The sequence below is a fragment of the Oryctolagus cuniculus genome, chromosome 14 (assembly GCF_964237555.1).
Source record: "Oryctolagus cuniculus chromosome 14, mOryCun1.1, whole genome shotgun sequence".
Taxonomy (NCBI): Eukaryota; Metazoa; Chordata; class Mammalia; order Lagomorpha; family Leporidae; genus Oryctolagus; species Oryctolagus cuniculus.
The window spans coordinates 91,734,581-91,756,189 of NC_091445.1; the positions used below are offsets into that span (position 1 = coordinate 91,734,581).

Here is a 21,609-nt window from a genome sequence, read left to right on the forward strand (position 1 = left end):
GAATGGGGAAAAGTTAGATGCATTTCATTATGATCCAGGACCAGACAAAGATGCTCACTTTCACCAATGCTATTCAATATAGTTCTGGAAGGCACAAAAAGAAATCAAAGGGATACAAGTTGTAAAATTACCCTGTTTGCAAATAACATAATTCTTTTTTTTTTTTTTTTGACAGGCAGAGTGGACAGTGAGAGAGAGAGACAGAGAGAAAGGTCTTCCTTTGCCGTTGGTTCACCCTCCAATGGCCGCCGTGGCTGGCGCATTGCGGCCGGCGCACTGCACCTATCCGAAGCCAGGAGCCAGGTGCTTCTCCTGGTGTCCCATGGGGTGCAGGGCCCAAGCACTTGGGCCATCCTCCACTGCACTCCCTGGCCACAGCAGAGAGCTGGCCTGGAAGAGGGGCAACCGGGACAGAATCCGGCGCCCTGACCGCGACTAGAACCTGGTGTGCCGGTGCCGCAAGGCAGAGGATTAGCCTAGTGAGCCGCGGCGCCGGCCACATAATTCTTTATATAAGGAGAAACAAACGGAGACTATTGGAATTCATAAGAGTTCAACAGTCTCTGTTGAGATTATAATATACAAACAATGACATGCCTGAGAAAGAAATTATAAAATCAGTACCATTCACAATAGTTACAAAAATTTGAATACTTTGGAATAAATTTAACTGAGGATGTAAAAGATTTCTTCAATGAAAATTACAAAACATTAAGGAAAGAAATAGAGAAGACACACAAAAAAATAGAAAAATCTTTGATTTTTGCCGATTGGAAGAATTACTATCATCAAAATGTCCATACTAACCAAAGCAATTTACAAATTCAATGTGATCCCAATCAAAACACCAAGGATATTCTTCTCAGATCTAGAAGGTGATCCTAAAATTCTATGGAAACACCAAGAGACTGTAAAAACCTAAAGCAATCTTAAAGAACACAAGTGAACCTAGAGGCACACAATACCAGATTTCAAGACATACTACAGGACAGTTATAATCAGAAAAGCATGATACTGACACAAAAATAGAGATGTAGACCAATGGAACAGAATAGAAATCCCAGAAATTAATCCACATATCTACAACTGACTAATTTTTGAAAAACAAGCTAAAATCAATCCCTGGAGAAATGCCACTCTTTAACAAATTATTGCTGGAAAAATTGGATCTCCATGTGCAGAGTATGAAACAAGGCCCATACTTTGCACCTCATACAAAAATTAACTCTGTGGGTGATCCCGAGTCTGCCTGTGTAGCCCATGCAGAAGGTTAGCCCAACTGCTGGCAGGCAGTGGGAGCCCTGGGCACATTTCTCCCTACCCCTACCTTCTGCCAATCCGGCAAACAGCTCCCGGGTGTAGCTCAGGCCCATTGAGACCACCTGGAAATCTATCCTAGCTACGTGATCTTCGAGCTGATTGGAAAAATGTGGCCGTGCCAACACTGGCTTCATCCTGTAGAATCAGTGCTGCCCTGAATTAGCTATACCCCCTCTGCCTGCCTTTGAAAAGTCTATGCTTGATCCTTGATACACAGACATGCTCACCAAAGCTTGTCTCCGGCGCTTCTTGTTGAAGAGCGCCACCGCCCCACCCATGCCAACAGTGTGCAGCCTTGCGTGGTGAGCCCACACAACTCAAAATGGATCAAGGATTTAAATCTATTACCTAATAAAATAAAATTACTGGAGAACTTTATAAAGTATTGGCAATAGGTAAAGACTTCTTGGAAAAGACCCCAGAAGCACAGGCAATGAAAGCACAAATAGACACGTGGAATTATATCAAGCTTAGAGGCTTCTGTATTGCAAAGGAAAACGCAACAAAGTGAAAAAGCAGCCAAAAGAATGGGAGAAAATATTTGCAAATTATGCAACTGATAAAGGATTAATATCCAGGATCTATAAACAGATCAAAAAGCTGAACAACAACAAAACAAACAATCCAGTTAAGAAATGGCAAAGGACATGAACAGGCATTTTTCAAGTGATGAAATTCAAATAGCCAAGAGGCACATGAAAAAATGAACAGGATCACTGTCCATCATGGAAATGCAAACAAAAAGCCACATTGAGGTTTCACCTCATCCCAATTATGACTATCATAAAAAAAACACAGTATGTTCCAGCAGGGATGTGGAGGAAGGTTATCCTAATACACTTCATGAAAATGTAGACTAGTGCAACCATATGGCAGACATTATGGAGATTCCTTGGATATCTGAAAGTTGGTCTACCATATAACCCAGCCATCCCACTCCTGGGAATCTACCTAAATAAAATTAAATCAGCATGTGAAAGAGTTATTTGTATACTCATGTTTATTGCAGCTCAATTCACAATAGCTAAGATAGAGATTCAACCCAGATATCCATCAACTGATGACTGGATAAAGAAAATGTGGTATATACACACAATGGAATAATAAAATCCTGTCTTCTGCAACAAAATGAATGCAATTGGAGAACATTTTGCTCAGTAAAATAAGATAATCCTCAAAAACAAATGTTATGTTTTCTTTGATATGTGGTAGTTATATAGAAAACAAAATATCAATGTATAGGAATCATACTGATATCTTATGATTTTTTTTTTTGCCAGGCAGAGTTAGACAATGAGAGGGAGACAGAAAGAGGGTTATAGACAGTGAGAGAGAGACAGAGAGAAAGGTCTTCCTTCCATTGGTCCACTCCCCTAATGGCCACTACGGCCAGCGCTGAGCCGATCCGAAGCCAGGAGCCAGGTGCCTCTTCCTGGTCTCCCATGCGGGTGCAGGGACCCAAGCACTTGGGCCATCCTCTGCTCCCCTCCCAGTCCACAGCAGAGAGCTGGACTGGAAGAGGAGCAACCGGGACTAGAACCTGGGATGCCGGCGCTGCAGGCAGAGGATTAGCCAAGTGAGCCATGGCACCAGCCGATAACTTATGATTTAATTATTGTTTATAGCCCTAGCCTATATTCCTGTGGAACAATGTTCTACTTTTCACTTGTTGAACATGATAGTTAGTGGTGTAATAAGCCTGTGATTATAAAGTAAATTAAAGAAAAAAAGGAAAGGAGAGTGAGTGAGGGAGGGAAGAGGAAGGAATGTATGGTTATCTTCTTAGAACTGTATCCCTGAAATACATGAAATCATGTTCCTTTATATTAATAAAAATTTTAAAAATACTCATACCATGATTCCAGGATAATTCATTATCCAGTGGCCTGTTATAGAATTATATAACGACAGCAACAATAGTAGTACATAGAGGCACACAAGTTAGATGAAGCAACAATTAAGCAGAAGAAAACAACTCTCCCAGCCCTTCCTCCCCACACAACCATGCACCCATGCTGGACACTCTGTGGACACGGACAATGTAAACATCACCTCACTAACTGGTTAGAGGAAGTTTCATCTCACACCTGGAGACAACAAAATAAATGATCTTATCATGGGATTGCCTTGCTTTTGAAAATTATGTAATAATGCATAATTATATATTGTCATATATATTTATTGTATAATGAGTATACATATTTTTGAAAAGTAATAGATTCAAACACTTACCAGTACATCTAGGTCATGTCAGGTATATCTATCGTATTAGTTAACTTTTCATCACTGAAAACACCTGGCACCGGCCACTTCTGAAGGAAATGGGCTTATTTCTGCCCGCAGATTTGTAGGTTCACAATCTAAGAGTGCAGCTCCACTGGTGAGCCAGGACAATGGGGAGCACATGCAGCGTAAGGATCGCCTGGTGACAGCACCATCTCTGCCTCTGCGGCTTTTCTTTATGACGTCGCTCTGATTCGGTCATGGGGCTCCACCCCAGCAAGCTGGCCCACTGGAATCACTTCCAAATATGGCAGCTTCACACAGCACGACTGGATTAGGTCCTCACCCTTAATCCATTAACCATTACTTATAATCCACCAACTGTCAACATAAGACCTTGGGGACTGAGCTGTTAACACAGAGGTCTTTAGGGGACAACAAAACTAGAAGCCTTGGCATCAAAGCTGATGAATTTGCTACCATAAAAAATTGCTATAAATCATTATGAAGATTTCTTTCTAGAACATGTGGTAATGAGAGACCTAGGATGCAATTAAATTACAGACTTGGGGACAGCACTGAAGTCACCTCAAGATAATGTCTTCTCTGGTGTTCTCTGTTAGCGTTTTTGTCTCTCAATTCCATAATACTTGTCTACATTTTTAGTTCATTTTAATGTGTTTGGAACTGACACAACTTGTTCCAAATTAAAGGACTCAACTAGTGAGTCGAAGGGCTTCACTGGTTTTAATTATCATTATACTTATAGGTATAAAGTTATGATTCAGATATAAAAGTATAATGATATAATTACACAGAATCATATCTCCAGCTTAGATCCCTTTATTGAAATTCAGAAATAAGTATTCATACCAGAAGCTCCTCAGTGGAGCACATCAAAAATATCTCCCTGCTTCCCCATCCAAAGAATTCCCCCTTCTTAAGCCTTTCTTTGAACAATGGCACCTTCATTCACCTTGTATTCAGAGCTTAGGCAGCAATTTATAGGGATCTTTGATTCTTTCTAATAGGCACAACAGCCACTTTGTCTTGGGGTCTGATTTCCATGGTCATGTTTTCTACATTGTATTGCTGTGTCTTAGTTCATACTGTACCCTGCACCACCGTAGCAGGATCCAATCTGTATCTCATCTCAGGGAGCGTTAAGAAATCAGTCTCCTGTTTAAAATAGTTCTCCTAGGCTTTAGTGTAAGATTTTTGTTTAGTGGGACATCTAAAGCCTTCCTACAATCTGTTATAAGTCAACCTCCTTGGTCTAATCCCCACTTCTCTCCACAGATTCGCTGATGGGTTTCCGATACTCCATTCCCATTTTTACTTTGTGTTTTAATTGAGATGTAATTCACATGTCTTCAAAATTCTCCTCCAGGGCCAGCACTCTGGCACAGTGTGGGTTGACGCCCTGGCCTGAGACACCAGCACCCCATATGGGCACCAGTTCTAATCCCGGCTGCTCCTCTTCAGATCCAGCTCTCTGCTGTGGCCTGGGAAAGCAGTGGAGGATGGCCCAGGTCCTTGGGCCCCTGTACCCATGTGGGAGACCCAGAAGAGGGTCCTGGCTCCTGGTTTCGGATTGGCACAGCTCCGGCCATTGTGGCCATCTGGGGAGTGAACCAGCGGATGGAGGACCTCTCTCTCTCTGTCTCTGTCTCTACCTCTCTCTGTGACTCTGTCTTTCAAATAAATAAATCTTAAAACAAACAAACAAAAACCAAAATTCTCCTCCATAAACCATACACAAAACAATTTCAGTATATTCACAAGGTTCAGCTGCCACCACTATAGTCTGTTTGCACAACATTATTATTCCACCCAACAAAATTTGCATTTATTAACAATCACTTTCTATTCCTTCCCTCATTGGGTGCAAGCACTAATCTGCTCACTGTCTCTGTGAATCTCCCTGTTTTTGTCACTTCACGTCAATGGACTGGACTCATACAATTTGCAGCTTTATATACCTGGCTTCTTTCACTAATCATGTTTTCAAGATTCAGTCATGTTGTAGTATATACGTGTGCTTCATTCATCTTTTTGGCTGAATTATTTTCTATTGTATAGCTAGACCACATATCTAAAATTCTTGTTTTTCTTAGTTGATGACCCTGAATTGTTTTAATGTTTTGACTGCTCATGTACAAGTTTTAGTATGAACATATGTTTTCAATCCGCTGGAGCACACAGAAGTGTAACTGCTGGGTCAGGTGGTAACTTTGTGTTTAAGTTTCAGAGGAACTGCCAAATTGTTCCACAGAGGCCACACCACTCTGCACTCCCACCAGCAAAGGGATATGGCCATAATTTCCTCACACTTTTGCCGAACATTCGTTATTTTTCCTTTAAACATATTTTAGCCATCTTAGTGCATGAGGACTTGTATCTCCTTATAGTTTTGATTGTACTTCTCTGCTGACTAATGAGGTTGAACATCTTCTCATGAGCTAATACCTTTGCTGCACATATCTACTCAAATCTTTACCCAATTTTAAAATGTTTAAATTAATTTTTAAAGTTTATTTATTTGAAAGGTAGAGCAATAGATATACAGAGAGATCTTGCATCCGCTGGTTCACAAGCCAAATATCCACAGCAACTGGGGTTGGTCCAAAATAAAGCTACCATGTGAGTAGCAGGGACCAAGCACTTGAGCCATCCCCTACCGCCTTCCGGGTGCACATGAGCAGGAAGCTGGATCCAAAGCTGAAGCAGGCCTAAAAGCCAGGCTCTCAGATACGGGATGCAGACATCCCAAACAACGGTTTAACTCAATGGATCTCAATGCCTACCCCAAATGATTAAATGTTAAGAGATTTCATTTCTCAGAATAATTTTCTACTTACAGAAAAATTGAGCAGCTAATAAAATCTCCATATATATCTTCTCATACAGCCTTGCACGCTATAATAAACATGTTATGCTGGCATGGTGCATATTTCTACAATTATCAAACTAAAGTGTATAAATTATTCAGGTTTCCTTAGTTCTTATCTAAAGTCTTTACTTTTCCAAGATCCAGGATGCAACGTTACATTTAGTGATTGTCTTTTTCAGCTTCTTGAATATGACAGTTTTCTCAGGTTTTCTCTGTATTTGATGACCTTTACAGCACAAAGGGGTACAGCTTCAGTATCTTGTGGGAAGTCCTTCTATTGAAAATTGAAATAGTTTTCCCATGGTTAGAGTAGTGTTATGAGCATTTTCATCATAGAAAAGGTGCATATATTAAACACGATTTTCAATTTTTGCTGCCTCACCAGGCTGACACAGTGTTTACAAGTGTCCCCATTGTCTAGGCCATGTTTCTGTTCCTTCTTTCTCCACTGCAGTCTTTGGGAGGAAGTTACTGTTTTCAGTCCAGACTTGAGTGTGGAGTCAGTCATGATTTTCTTTTGTTGGAGTGAAGTATGTACTTACTTATTTGAGATCCTGCATTGGAGATTTGTGTCTTTTCCCCACGTATTTATTTGGCATATTGGAGTATAGCATCTTTATTTGTGATGTCTTTTCTTTTTTGTCAGGATAATATTGGGTTCATAGAATGAGTAAGAAAATGTTCCTTCTGTCTTTTGGTAGATTTCATAAAGGATTGATATTAATTCTTAAGTGTCTGATAGAATTCAAAATAAGACCATCTGCTCCTGCATTTTTCTTTTTTGTAAGTTCCTTTTAAAATATTTATGTAGTTACTTTACAATTTTATTTATTTGAAAGCAGAGAGAGAAAGAGAGAGAGAGAGAGAGGGAGAGAGAGAGAGAGGGAGAGAGAGAGAGAGAATGAGAGTCTTCCATCTGCTGGTTCACTACCCAAACGGCAGGAATAGCCAAAGCTGAGCCAGGTTGAAGCCAGGACCCTGGAACTCCATCTGGGTCTCCATGTGTGTAGCAGGGACTAGCGCTTGGGCCAACCTTCTTGTATTTTTCCAGGCATATTAGTGGGGAGCTGGACTGCAAATAGAGCAACCAGGACTAGAACCAGCACTCTGATATCCGATGTCAGTAGCATTACAAGCAATGTTGGGAAAAAGTCTCTTTAGCAAAAGATAATTCAGATAACTGTACATCTGTATGAAGAATAAAATTAGTATTTTCTCACACTGTATAAAATTATCAACTCTAGATCAAAAATTAAATATAAATTGTGATTACAACTTTAATCTATTGATTATTTTGAAGTATCTTATCTAACTCATCCTCTCTCTCTGTCTCTCATACACACACATACACTTACTCTGTACTCGATTTATAATTTCAAACCAAAATGATCGGAAAATAAGCTATGTGTGATATTGATGTTTGAAGTATGGTTTCAATCCTTTTCAGTATGTGCAGGCTTGTTTTATGGCACAGCCTTGCCTGTGCTGCAGACTGCTCGAGGGCACTTGGGATGAGTGTGCCTTCTGCTGTTGTTGGGCAGAATGTCCTGCAGGTGTTACTGTATCTAGTTGGTTTATCAGGTTTTTCAAGCCTCCTATTTCCTTGGTGATTTTCTGTCTACTTGTTCTGCACGTTATTGACATTGGTATTGACGGCTAAGGGAACATAGCTAAAGAAGGAACTAATGGTACAGTTGAAGCACCCAAGCCCTGAAACTGAGAGTCAAACCTTGTTGAGGAGAATATATCCATGGCCACTATCCACCCTCCCCAGTCCATCAACAGCATCAACCACTGTCCACCAGCAGTGAAGGTTGCTGTGATGCCACAGGCTGGGGTTGGCAAATAGGACACTAACGCCATCTGTTTCCAGGTGACAGGATATAGGATAAGACAGCTGATCCCATACTTGCAAGCCCAATATTGTGTGCATTAGTGAAGTTAGTTCCTGCTCAGAAGTATTGTTTATGGAATACCATGATAATACATAAGGATTCCGTGAGCCTCGGAGAGGTGGTTCTGACAAGGCAAATCAGTATCCAATATGTGTCTATTTGAGTAAAGGTATTTGTATTATTAGGCACTTATACATATTTTTACAATACAGCACTGAATTCTCTTTGATCTACTTCCCTCCTTTTCTATATTACTCAGGGATGTGTTCTGTACAACAAGCAGTTCAGTCTTTCTCCATCATACTTAATGACTCTATTGTTTCCATACTGGGAGTCCCTGCCTACGGAAAGTTAGGTGGTTTCCAAGTGTATTTGTTGCAAACAAATCTGGGAAGACTCTAAGCTGCAGACATTTCTGGTAACTGAAGTCACGGGATCAGAATTTGGCCATTTGTTTTTTTTTTTTTTTTTTTTTTTTTTTTTTTTTTTTTTTTTGACAGGCAGAGTGGACAGAGAGAGAGACAGAGAGAGAAAGGTCTTCCTTTGCCGTTGGTTCACCCTCCAATGGCCGCCGCTGCAGCCGGCGCACCGCGCTGATCCTGGCAGGAGCCAGGAGCCAGGTGCTTTTTCCTGGTCTCCCATGGGGTGCAGGGCCCAAGCACCTGGGCCATCCTCCACTGCACTCCCTGGCCATAGCAGAGAGCTGGCCTGGAAGAGGGGCAACCGGGACAGAATCCGGCGCCCCAACCGGGACTAGAACCCGGTGTGCCGGCGCCGCAAGGTGGAGGATTAGCCTATTGAGCCACGGCGCCGGCAAGAATTTGGCCATTTGTGAGGCTTTTAATTTGACGGCTGAATTATTCTTCGGATGGGTTACCTGAGTTAAATGCCCACCCTCTTCCCAAATCCCTCACTAGTCCAGGGGACTCATCTTATTTTATTTTTTAGTATAAAAATCTTTGCCAGTTTTATAGCAGAATAGTTTATCTTTTCATTTATTTATTTCTTTTTTTATTTATTTGACAGGTAGAGCTACAGACAGTGAGAGACAGAGAGAAAGGTCTTCCACCCAATGGTTCACCCCCCAGATGGTCGCAATGGCTGGAGCTACGCTGATTCGAAGCCAGGAGCCAGGTGCCTCTCCCTGGTCTCCGACTCAGGTGCAGGCGCCCAAGCACCTGGGCCATCCTCCACTGCCCTCCCGGGCACAGCAGAGAGCTGGACTGGAAGAGGAGCAGCTGGGACTAGAACCTGGCGCCCATATGAGATGCCAGCACCGCAGGTGGAGGATTAACCTGGTGAGCCACGGCGCCGGCCCTGCATAGCAGAATCCTTTTATAATAGTCAGGGATGCTATAAATGCATGCATTTAATTAGACGATGAGGCCAGCTGTACGGTGGTGAAAACCACCTCAACCAGGAGAGCACAAGGATTGCTTGTGGGGTATAGAGTGAAATAAGGATGTAATCTGCAACCATCGCATTGACAAACTGCTTCTGTATTAAGATAGCATGCTAGTTTTTTCCCCAAGGTCACCTGGTTATTCCTAGAAGTCCTCAGAGCTCACCCTGTGTGTGCACGTACTCATCTAGCCTGCCACTTTTCCCTTCTCTCTGAGTTCTCACTGAGCTGTCTGTAAAGCCCCTTGAAATCCCTTTGGTCACCTCCACCTTACAAGAACACTGCAGATGTAGATAAGGTCTCAGAGAGTCTGGGCTTTGGGGTTGCAGGCTGGTTCTGCACAGCAGTCAAGAGGGAAAAGGGGCTGACCCCAGCACCAGCAGGTAACGCCAAGAGAATGGTGATCAAAGCAGATTCTCCAAGTGCCTCTGTGATATTACAGCCATCAACATTCAAGGACAACCCACATACTCTGTAGATCCACTGTGAACCTGGTTTGAGTTTTTGTTTTCTCAAATTGTCATAAGGGGTTCCCCAGAAGCTGCAGGAAAAAACTGAGGGGGAGGACACAATGCCACAGACTCAGTGATGAAGAATTTTGAGCCATCTCCTTGTGGAACAAAATAATTGAGAATATTTGTTACAGAAAATCATGGTAACTCATTGGTGAGAATTCTGTAGAATGTTCTGCCATTTAAGATAAAAAAGAAACAAGAAATTTTGAGGTCCATTTAAAATGGAGTTAAACTAGCCTTCACAAAACCAGTTCTCTTTGAAATTTACCTAAATAAACCTCATAAAGAAGTATAAACACATTATACTGATCTCAGTTAATTAATCTGAGTCCAGATGAATCATGTAAAAATGAAACCTTTCTTTTATGAAATAAAAGGTTCATTAGTTTCAAAGTCTATTTTCAATCACCAATCCAGCCAAGCGAAAACTTCAAGGGCAGAGAAGAAATGCACACTTTTTCTCATCTGTAGGGCGGGTCCTTCGTTTCATGTTGCCCCACGGGTGCTGAGAGCACCGTGACCTGAGAACACTTGCACAAGATCTGATTCTGCTGCACGAAGGCACAAAGGATGATCACAGATCAAAGTGCTGTTTGAAGAGCCTTCCAAGCCTGGCTCGTGGCATATCAGAGATTTCCCACACAGGACAAGTGCTCCAGCACCGGGCACAGAGGGAAGACATGGGCCATCCAGCTATCCTCCCCCATTAGAGAATCATGAGAAGGCGTGCTCACGCCCTGGATTAGGAGGCAAATGTAACCCTTTTGGAAGCGGGGTGCACAATTAAAAACAAAACCAGGAAAAGAGTACAGAAGATCTCCACATGGAGAATCTTGCTATTTATCATTTTCATAGGGTTATTCTTCTATTTTTGTTAGAGAAACAGAGGGACTTGATGAAGCTCTGGATTCTGTAAGGCAGGCTCCTTGGAGGCTTGAATAGGTTTGATATCTCTGGGTCAGACTGCTTGGTGTAATTCTGGATGTGTGTGTGTGTGTGTGTGTGTGTGTCTGTGCACACACAGTGATGCCTGATGGTTTCCAGTTGGGTACCTTTGGTACATGCCCCTTGGGTACCTTTCTAAGGGTTAGATTTTGTGACTGATTCTAGTTTTCTTGCAATCATTGTCTTTGGTACAGAAACTGCATCTGAATTCCCATGGAGTTGTTTTTGGTTTTATAGATGGGATGCAAGCAACTGCTTATTATTTCTTAAATCCATGATATTACCTCCATATTTTTTTGGCAGAATATATAGCTGGATTTCTCATGAATCTGATTAGTTGGCCATAGTGCTTCTGTATTTTGCTGCTGTGTAATCTTCACAGCTGTTGTGTTTGTCATGTGCTTCCTTCTCCTTGGGTGGGTTACGGTATCTAAAGAGTTAAAGTAAGCAAACTCTATTTAAGACTGCTATTACCAAAGTCATTGTTTTTCCATAGGTTAAGTTCCTGGGTCTTTTAAACAATTAACTTGACTCAGATGCTTAACTTCAAATGGTGTACATATGCTATTAAAATGCCAAGCATGTTTTTCAGGGCAGAAAACACCAATGTCTCACTCAGGGCTTATTAACTCAAGAGTTCTCAGCAATTGGGGTTGTGCTGTATGTTGACAATCACTGTAAGAAGAGGAGACCCTGGTACAGTGTCTCGCCTAGAGGGTAGGATGCCCATCTCACTCCTGGGAGTGGCTGAATTTGTATCCCAGCTCCAGTTCCTGATTTCAATTTTGTGCCGATGCAAACCCTTGGAGGCAACAGTGGTAGCTTAAGTAATTGGTTTCCTGCTATCAATTGGAGAGACATGGGTTGCATTCTTGGTGCCCAGTTTTGGTCTGGGCCAAACCTGAGCTGTTGTGGGCATTTGGAGAGTGAATCAGAGAATGGGAGCTCTCTGCCTCTCAAAATAAATAAATTCAAAAGAGAAAATGAAGTCTTGAAAAAAAAAAAAACATGAAACAAAGAACACTTTCTCCAGGCTGGACATTGTGGTGCAGAAGCTTCGGGTGCTGCTGGGGAAGCTCACAGACCACATCACAGTGCCCCACTCAAGTCCTGGTTGCTCTGCTTCTGATGCAGCTTCCTGCTAATACATTCTTGGATGTAGCAGATAGTGGTTCAAGTGCTGGGCCCCTGCCGCCCAAGTGAGAGACCTGGATAGAGTTCTGGGCTCCCGATTTTGGCCTGGTCCAGCCCTGGCTGTTACAGGCATTTGGAAAGTGAACCAGTTGATGGAAGATGAAGTTCTCTCTCTGTCTCTCCACCTTTTACGTACATGAAAAATAAACATATAAACTAATTTTTATGGAAAGAACTATTTTCTCCAAGTTAATAATGGCATAAAACAAGTTTTCCTAGCTTTACTTTTATATTGTTTCAAATTCTAACAGGAAGGTTTAGCAACAAATAGAATATATGTGCTTAAGAGAGATAAAATCCCATGTCTTTAAAGACTTCATATCCTATTGCTGAGCCCTGGAATACGAGGGTTAGGGTCTTGGTCGACTTGAACTGTGTAGCAACATACCATAGACTGGGCATTAAGGAAGAGGTTGATGTTTCACAGGGCTGGAGGCTGGGAATCTGACAGCAAGATCTGACATGGGGAGTTCCCGGCGAGGGCTCTCTTCCTGGCTTGCAGACGTAGCCTTCCTGCTGTAGTTCAACAAGTCAGAAAGAGTGAGTTTTGTCATCTCTTTCTTTTCTTAAAAGGACAAAAATACCATCATGGAATTCTCCAACCTCATAAGCTCCTCTATCCCCAATGAATTCTCCAAGACCTTACCTACAAATCTTCACTTTGGAAGTTAGGGCTTCACCATATGAATTAGTAAAGGGGTTACAATGCTATCACTGGAGTCTTGGCTTCCCTTTAAAGAAGGAGAATCATAGGTAGCTCTTTGTAGAGTTCCTAGAAGCCCCCAGAACAATACAGAATGTGCCAGGCAGAGAACACAAAGCAAACCTCCTGGGGCCAGCGCAGTAGGTTAATCCTCTGGTTCTAGTCCCGGCTGCCCCTCTCCCAATCCAGCTCTCTGCTATGGCCTGGGAAAGCAGTAGAAGATGGCCCATGTCCTTGGGCCCCTGCACCCACATGGGAGACTGGGAAAAAGCACCTGGCTTCTGGCTTCGGATTGGTGCAGCTCTGGCCGTTGGGGCCATTTGGGGAGTGAACCAACAAGGAAGACTTGTTTCTTTGCCTCTTCCTCTCACTGTCTGTAACTCTGCCTCTAAAATAAATAAATAAAATCTTTTACAAAAACAAAGTGAACCTCGCAGCAGAGCACATTGTGACATCCTCAGAATTCCAGGAACATGGCAGACTCACTGAATAAGATCACTAGTTTTGCTTGGGAGCACTCATGGTGCATGACTAGGGGAATTCTCAGGATAGCTTTCCCCCTTTTCTTCCACAGTCATAAATGTCTGGACATTTTGTAGAAATTCAAGACAGTTGGAGGGCTTTGAGGGTTGGGACAGTTTTAAAGATTTCTGTTACAGAAAGAGAATTCAGACAGAGAGCTATCTGGAAGCAGAAATGTTGTTAAGTTCAGATGAGAGATAATATGAATATGAACTGGGCAATGGTGGCTGCATGTGAGAGGAGATAGGAGAAGAACCACTAGGGACGAATCAATTTAAATGGTGGGATGGGGCCGGTGCTGTGGCATAGTGGGTAAGCCACAGCCTGCAGTGCCGGCATCCCATATGGGCTGTAGAGTCCTGTGAAATCTGCAAGGAAGGTATCAGTGGACAGCAGCTCCGTATGCTTGTTAAGGTGACTCTAGCTGCTGTAATGAACAGAGTGGACCTGTTCATTTATCTGAAAAGAACCCAAAAGGTTTGCATACTATCTCAAACACAAGTAAACATAAGACTATTATGGGATACCTGAGTGGAGTTTATGGCTTCAGGCTTCAGTGTAGGCCCAGCTCAGACCACTGTGGGTGTCTGGGGAATGAACTGCTAGAGAAGAACTCTCCCTCTCCCTCTCCCTCTCCCTCTCCCTCTCCCTCTCCCTCTCCCTCTCCCTGTCCCTCTCCCTATCCCTCTCCCCCTCCCCCTCCCCCTCCCCTTCCCCTTCCCCTCCCCTCTCCCTCTCCCCCTCCTCCCACCCCCCTCCTCCCTCTCTGTCACTCTGTCTGTCTGTCTCTCTGTCTCTCTTGCTCTGCCTCCCACATAATAAAAATAAAGATAAGATTATTTGGGAGCCAAAATCTTTGAAATCCATGTTGTGTTTTTATAATACTTATTTTTCATGAATTTTGGAAGGTTCCTCATATATTCATGTCCTATTAAATTTTGCTCATTTTTGTTCCACTGAAGTGGGCATTATTTAACCCAAAAGCAAGTCTTTCTAGCAGATAATTTTTAGATAATCAAATCTAATTATTTTGGATGTTTGTGTCCAAGGCAAGCATGTTCTAGTTTTGACTCATAAATATAACTTTGTTGCATTAATGGTCTTGAAAGTAATTTTCAAAGAGTAGTTTTGTGTTTGTAGGAATGAGCTCTACGGCCATCAAAGACAAGGGCATCTTTTCAATAATGCTGCTACCTTTTCTGTCACTTTTTATCTAGATGTAGCCAGTACTGACTTCTTAACAAACGGGTGTGGCAGATGTTATTGATGCTGCTTCCAAATCTGATCTTAAAGCCACCAGCCAGAGCCTCCACTGTGTCTATGCAGCAGCCGAAGAGGTCATTAGGATGCACATGTCCTAGTGGCTGGTTGCTGTATGTGAGCTTCCACTGGCATAGGCTCTTGAAAGACCACAGAAAGTGTAACTTTGCTTCGTGGGAGCCAGAAGTATTTTTCTATTGTGTTGAGTCACAGATTCCAGGCTTATCTGTTCTGCCCATTAACGTTAGACTTATCTTTCTTATAATAATTGTAAATTCTGCATTTTGTCCTACCTGATTACAGGAAATTTGCAGTATTTATAACCCTGGATTCCAGCACCAGCTCCGTAGCTTATCCTCAAGTCAGTATTGCAGTCTGCAATAGTATTAGAATCTGCCCACATGGTTAACAAGTCCATCATTGTCTTGTGTACAGAGAACAGAGTCCTCCTGGACAGAGAGCCTGGCAGTGGTCCCGACTTGGTTTCCCTTCATTCGTGATTGCTTTACCTTTTTTCTTTGATACAGTATCAGAAGAAAGTGAAAGATTGAGGATTGACAAGCCTCATACAGGGAATTAGCCTACAGATGGTTTTGTGACTCACTGTGGTTTGGTAATTAATAACCTGGCAGCAGGTGTAACCTTTATTTGGGATGCCTGTGTGAAGTGGGGTCTTCTGCTACGACGTTGTGTGTGCCGTCAGGAACAGGATGGGCACAGCGTGCTTTCGAGCTTGTTGCTTGAGGCTTCAGCGGGAAGTTTCCGTGCCTTACAGGGGATCTGCAGCCCCTACGTGGCGGGGACTGTTATTGGTGGGAAATGACTGTATTCCCCGCTCTTTAAGTTGGATCCCCTGTGATGAGTGAGCTCTACGGTTAAACAAAGCCTGCTTGCTCCTCATCCCGACTTGCTTTAGATCTATTTAAAAGAGGAAATAGTCTGACGGGACATTGAAGTATTTGTAAATTCCATTTTACATGCTGTTAACATAGCCAAGGAAATACATCCTCCCAAACTTTGTCTTGTACTTTTTTTCATTGAGGGAAGCATATAGAGAGTGTACTCATATTTACAAAAAAATTTCATCTTTAAATTATCTTAGTGTTTCATTTGTTTGAGTTGCTGTATTTATGAGTAGCTTTAATCTCTTCACCATGGTCACTTTAATAGGGGGACTCAAGACATTTTCCCAGTGGAGTGTTATTTGGGGTAATTGCTCAACAATTTATAGTATGGCCAGCAGTTGTGTGAAGCACAGCCTGAGAGTGGTCAATAAAACTATCAGAGCATGAACAAGCTCCAGGGGTGGAACCAGCAATGTGACTGCCTGCTCCTGGCTGATTGCTTTAGCAAAAAAACCAACTTCACGATCCTGGGTTTACCGAGATGATTATCAGAGCAACTCTGCCTGGAAAGTTCCCAACTTAAACCCATTGATCTCAAGTAAATGGCATCCGGAAAACAGCAAGTGATGTTTGGGCTGTCAGTGAAAGCACAGGAACACCTACCAGGAGACACCGTACCTGATTCGATTTTGTAGCTTTCAGAGGGGAGCACGGTGCTGCTGGCTGGTTCCTGCTTAGTCCTCATCCACTGTACGACTGCATAACAGCTTCTGTGATTGTGTGACAAGGTGGGGTGGTGAGCGGTGCTCTGAGACCACATGCACTAGGATTTGGGCTCAAATAGGACCTTAAGGAGCTGTACCTGTACAAGAACACGCTGCTTCCAAGAGATTCTTTGCTTCCTATTCTTCTGATGTGATAGGTTCTTGAAAAACACAAGTTTTTATCACTGTTTTCCTCTAATGGTGGTGAAACACATGAGAATTAAATGCCATCCTTGCATGAACTGGCCCTAGGTGGCTGGCACATAAGATAATGCATACTGAAAATCAATGATACAACAGTATGCATTTTTATTCACCAGCCCAAGAAAAAAGAATCTTTTATCCTGATATATTATTTTATGTTTGAAAGTTTTATTATTTTTATTTTTAAATTGATGACAGTGAATGGTTTTATCATGTGCAATGTGATGCTTTGAAGTATTTATAACTTGTGAAATGGTTAAAGCTGGCTAATTCACAAATACATTACCTCATATAGTTATATTTTTGTGGTGAGAATGCTTGAAACCCCGTCTACTTTTTCCAGTAATACAATATATCATCACTAACTATAGCCGCCCTACAATAGATCTCCTGAAATGCATTCTTCCTATTGAACTTGATTCTATATTCTATGACCAGCTTCTCCCCAGCCCCTGTTATCCATAAGCACCCAGCCTCTGGTAACCAACACCCCACTCTCTATTACAGGCATTACAGGCGTGACGTGTTCTCTAGTGGTGTAATCTGCATGCCTCTGATGTGTTGAGCACCTTTTCACTTACATGTTGCTCATTTTCATGTTTCTTCAAGAAATGTCCTTTGATCCTTTGCCCTCATAAACAGGTTGTTTGTCTGCTATTGGTTTGTAAAAGTTCTTTATAACTTTGGGGTGTTAATCCCATGTGGTTTACAAGTATTTTTTTCCTCAACCGATAGGTTGCTTTTCAATGTGCTTATTATTTTCTTTACCCAGCAGAAGCTTTTTAGTTTTATATAATCTCATTTATTTTTGTTTTTATGGCTTGAGATTTTGGTGTGATGTTAAAAGAAATCATGGCCCAGGACAATGCTGATTTGCTTTTGCTCATGTTCTCAGGTCTTAGATTTAGGTCTTTTATCCATTATGAGTTGAGTTTTGTGTGTGCTGCAAGGTCTCATTGTACTCTTTGCATGTGAAAACCCCAGTGGTCAAAGCTGCACTAAGAAAGATCTACAAGGTTGGAGGCATCACATTTCCTGATTTAAGATAGTCTTAAAAAGTTAAGGTAATTAACAGAAAGATACATAAACCAAGGAATCAGAACAGTGAACCCAGAAATAAACCCAAACATATATGGTCAAACAATTGTCTTCAAGGGAACCAAGGGGACACAATGAAAAGATATCTTTAATAAATGCTGCTGGGAAAATGCAAATTTTTCATATGCAAAAGAATGAGGGTTTAAAAAATGTTATGAATGGTTACAGAATTCTGACAAATGTTTATCTACTATTGAGGTAGCTGTGTAGTTCTTCTAAAGTCTCTTCATGTGGAGAATTGATATGACTGTATGTTGAATGATAAACCAACTTTGTAGATCTGGAGCAATGTCACATGACCTTGAAGCATCAAGTTTTTTTAATATATTATTGCACTTGTTTTGCTAAACAACACAGATTTGTAAATGATTTTGCATATATGTTCTTGGGAATAGGAGCTTTATTTACCTGTATTTGTATGGTTTTGGGAATTGAGAAACACTGGGCTTAAAAAAGTACAGTTAAAATTTTTTGGCCTCCTTTTAAAATACTGCACAATGCAGGTATTAATATTTGTTTATCAATTCATGGACTATTAGCAGATGCTAGGGTATTTCAAGTTGAGTTGCATTATTAGATTTATAATCTTCACTCAACCTCAAATCTTTCAAGCTTTTTTCAAGAGTTCAAAGGAATTTTTAGTTCAATTAAAAATCTTACTTTAGGTCAATGGAATTGTATGTTTTTGAGAGAAAGATATGAAAAAGTAGTAAGATAACTTTTATACTTTTCTTGGTATGTCTTTCGCTACAGTAATATTAAAATGCTTTAGTAGACAATGACAACTCTTCATGGAATATCACATATTGTATAATTTCTGTGGGTCTTGAGTTTCTGTTTTCTCAGACATTTCAAAAGGGACTGATCTTTTCTCCTGCGACACTCGCAACTTTGCGTCTATTTTAGCTGAAAATGGAAACTGCAGATCTTTCAGGAGAAAAACACCACGAATCCACGTGCTGGCAGAGAAGTGGCGCCTAATACTCTTGAATACTAAACAAAAATTACAGGAACCACTTAATTCAATGTGTGCTGCGTTTATAAGCTCAAGACTGCCCCCTTTAAAGGAAGCAGAGCCTTGAAGAGGATGTGGAAATCAGGATGGATAGAAAAAAATATTCTAATGGTTCTCAGGACCATTTCAGCTCCATGTTCTAGGATTCCCTGTTGGTAACTGTTCTATTGGTGTGGTTATTCCTAGGAGGGCTATGGTATGAGCAATGAAGGTTTTACCTCATGGGCCCTTTGCTATCTGCTGAGTACACAGATGCCCAAACCCTGAAGAGCCTCTCACAACCCATGCACATCTCACCCATCCAGACCCCTGCATGTCCTTCATTTGCCTCTTGCCCTGCCTTGGTCCAAACTATAGTCGGTCTTTAGGGCCCAAACTAACAACCAGTGACTTCACAAAGCTGTCCATTCAACTCCAGATGGAATTAGCGCTTGCTACTGTGCAATCTGAATGTTCAATTCAGCACCACCTTAATTGTTCATTTGTCTGTAACTTCCTGAGCCGTGAAAAGTGGTCAGACACCACTGGCCTGTCATACAGACAGATTGTGTAGTCCACTGGGGACAATCTTAGGAGCCAAGAAGGAGGATGTCCACATCTCTGAACTCTCAGCACCCACATCTTAGCACCCATTGACAGGGTCAGAGAGAGATACCTGTGTGACTACTACCAGTAGGTACTCCTTGGCTTGAGAAGTGGCTTTTGTAGCAAAGCTGAGCTGTGTCTGGTCTGGTGTGAGCCTGCCCTTCTATTGAGTTAACTCTGAGGAGCTGAACCACTTCTCTGTCGAGCTCCTAAATGAAAGGAGAACTCGTCTTCACATTTGTGCCACTGAAAAAGTAGGTCTCCATCATATTCATTTTTATATCCTCGGTTCTACCATACAGAAACACAGTAGATGACCTTTATGTGTTGAGTGGACCTGAATACCCAGGGATCATTTACAGTCTACTGCTGTACACAGGAGAATCTTGCATGCAAAACAAAGTCTTGGCTAATGTTTAAGTTTATTATAAAGAAATCTTCAACATAAACTTTCACCTGAATGTTTTACCAGATTCCTTTTGGGTTTCCCAAGACATCTTGAACAACAACTCAACAGGTAAAAATATCAAGCTGTCTACTAACAGGTGAGCCTCCACAGTCAGCCGTGCTTGGGCTGGGGGCTATATGGTCCTTCAGCCTTCATATCTTTCAGTCACCCCCTCATTAGCTCATCTGGCCTTGCTGTATTGCATAATACTGTGTCCAGCACAATCTTAGCGATGATCATTTCATTGCTTTTAATGCTTTACTAGTTCCCCAAGCACCCCTGCAAATATCCAGATGAGATAATTTTTCCCTTCAATTTTACCATCAACTTCTATAAAGCAACTACACACTGTGGGTTGTGTTTAAGAGAAAGATGTTGTTCTCATTACCAGACAGACTTCACTTTGACTCTGATAGGTAATGGCATTTCAGTATCTTCAGTAGAAGAAATAAAACAAATAAAGGATGCAATTGTTGCTATCACAGCTGTTAATTAAAATTTTTGAGTTCTGTTTGGTATTCCACTGCGCTATTTTGGAATGCATAGCCAAGAGTAGAGACACAAAGAATTGCCTTTTTAAATGACAGGAGCACCGGAAAAAGTGCACTGAGATTTCAAACTCAAGTTAGTTTAGGTCTGCATCATCCAGAAGAGGAAAGTCTATTCCCCTGCTGTACAGCCACGGCAGTGTGTGAGGTTCAGCAAATTCCGGATCGATGTTTATGGAGGAACCACTCCCCAGGACTCCGTCTGGTCTGAGCTTGCCCAGCTCTTCTTTACTTTTGCAGCCTCAGGTGCAAGTTCCTGGCACTGGGTAAGCCTTTTCATTAGTAACATCTCTTCATTAGCAAGCAGCTGTGGCAAATGAACCTTACTAGTTTAATTTTCCATTGTAATTCTGTGCTTTTGATCTCAACTGAATACCTCCCACCCCAGTTCATTGCCACATGTATAAACTAATAACACATCTCAAGTATGGAATGTTAAGTCCAATAAAAAGAGATCTCAGAGAAGGCAAATGGGCTTCTATAGAAGCTTCTGTTACATAAATTCTGTGGACTTTGATGTCCAAATCATTGGCATTAAATTACAAAAGTTGCTCCTGCTGTTTCTTTGATGATTGTTACTTAGAAAATATAATTTTGATTATATTTCATAATTGTTAATTCTGGGTCTCACAATCAGAAAATTATGGAACAGACTGAAGGCTATAAATCGCATTTGTCTAACAACTAAAATTGCCAAATAAAGTCAGAAGCATGCTTTATGGCAGTTACACATGAACTCTGATCTTTTTTCTGTCATAGTAAACACAAAAACACATTATCAGAATATTCATCATCATCATCTATTTGAGTCTGTAAGACATAAAACATTTGCAGCATAATGATTTCAGAAAGTTTATGGCTGCGACATCCCTGGTTGTTTTACAGAGGAACACAGGTTCCTTTTCTGGATGATGCGATACTGAACTAATGTGAGTTTAAAATCTCAGAAGTTAGGTTACACCATATCCATCAGAAACAACTACGTGGTGTTGCAATAACAAACAATGCCACAATTTTGGTGGTTTAAAATGGCTAAGGTATGTTTCTATGTTATAAAATGGTTGTCAAACACACTTTGCCAGTGATAATCAAATTCCAGAGTAACAAACTCTTCACTCAGCGCACCTGACAACAATTACTTCAGCAGGTGAATGGGGATGTAGCAAATGGTGAACTGGCTCTTGCAGCTTCTATCCTGCAGCTATGCATTGCATTTTGCTTCTATTCACA

General features: G+C 41.5%; 1 long non-coding RNA gene across 1 annotated transcript in view; it reads right to left on the reverse strand.

Moving 5' to 3' along the window:
- The window catches only part of LOC138845221 (uncharacterized), a 29,985-nt gene extending 26,190 nt beyond the window's left edge, over positions 1–3,795 (reverse strand). Inside the window, exon 1 of the long non-coding RNA XR_011382112.1 lies at positions 3,553–3,795. This is a non-coding gene — a long non-coding RNA (uncharacterized lncRNA). The remainder of the gene's footprint in view (positions 1–3,552) is intronic.
- Between the last annotated feature and the right edge of the window lie 17,814 nt (positions 3,796–21,609).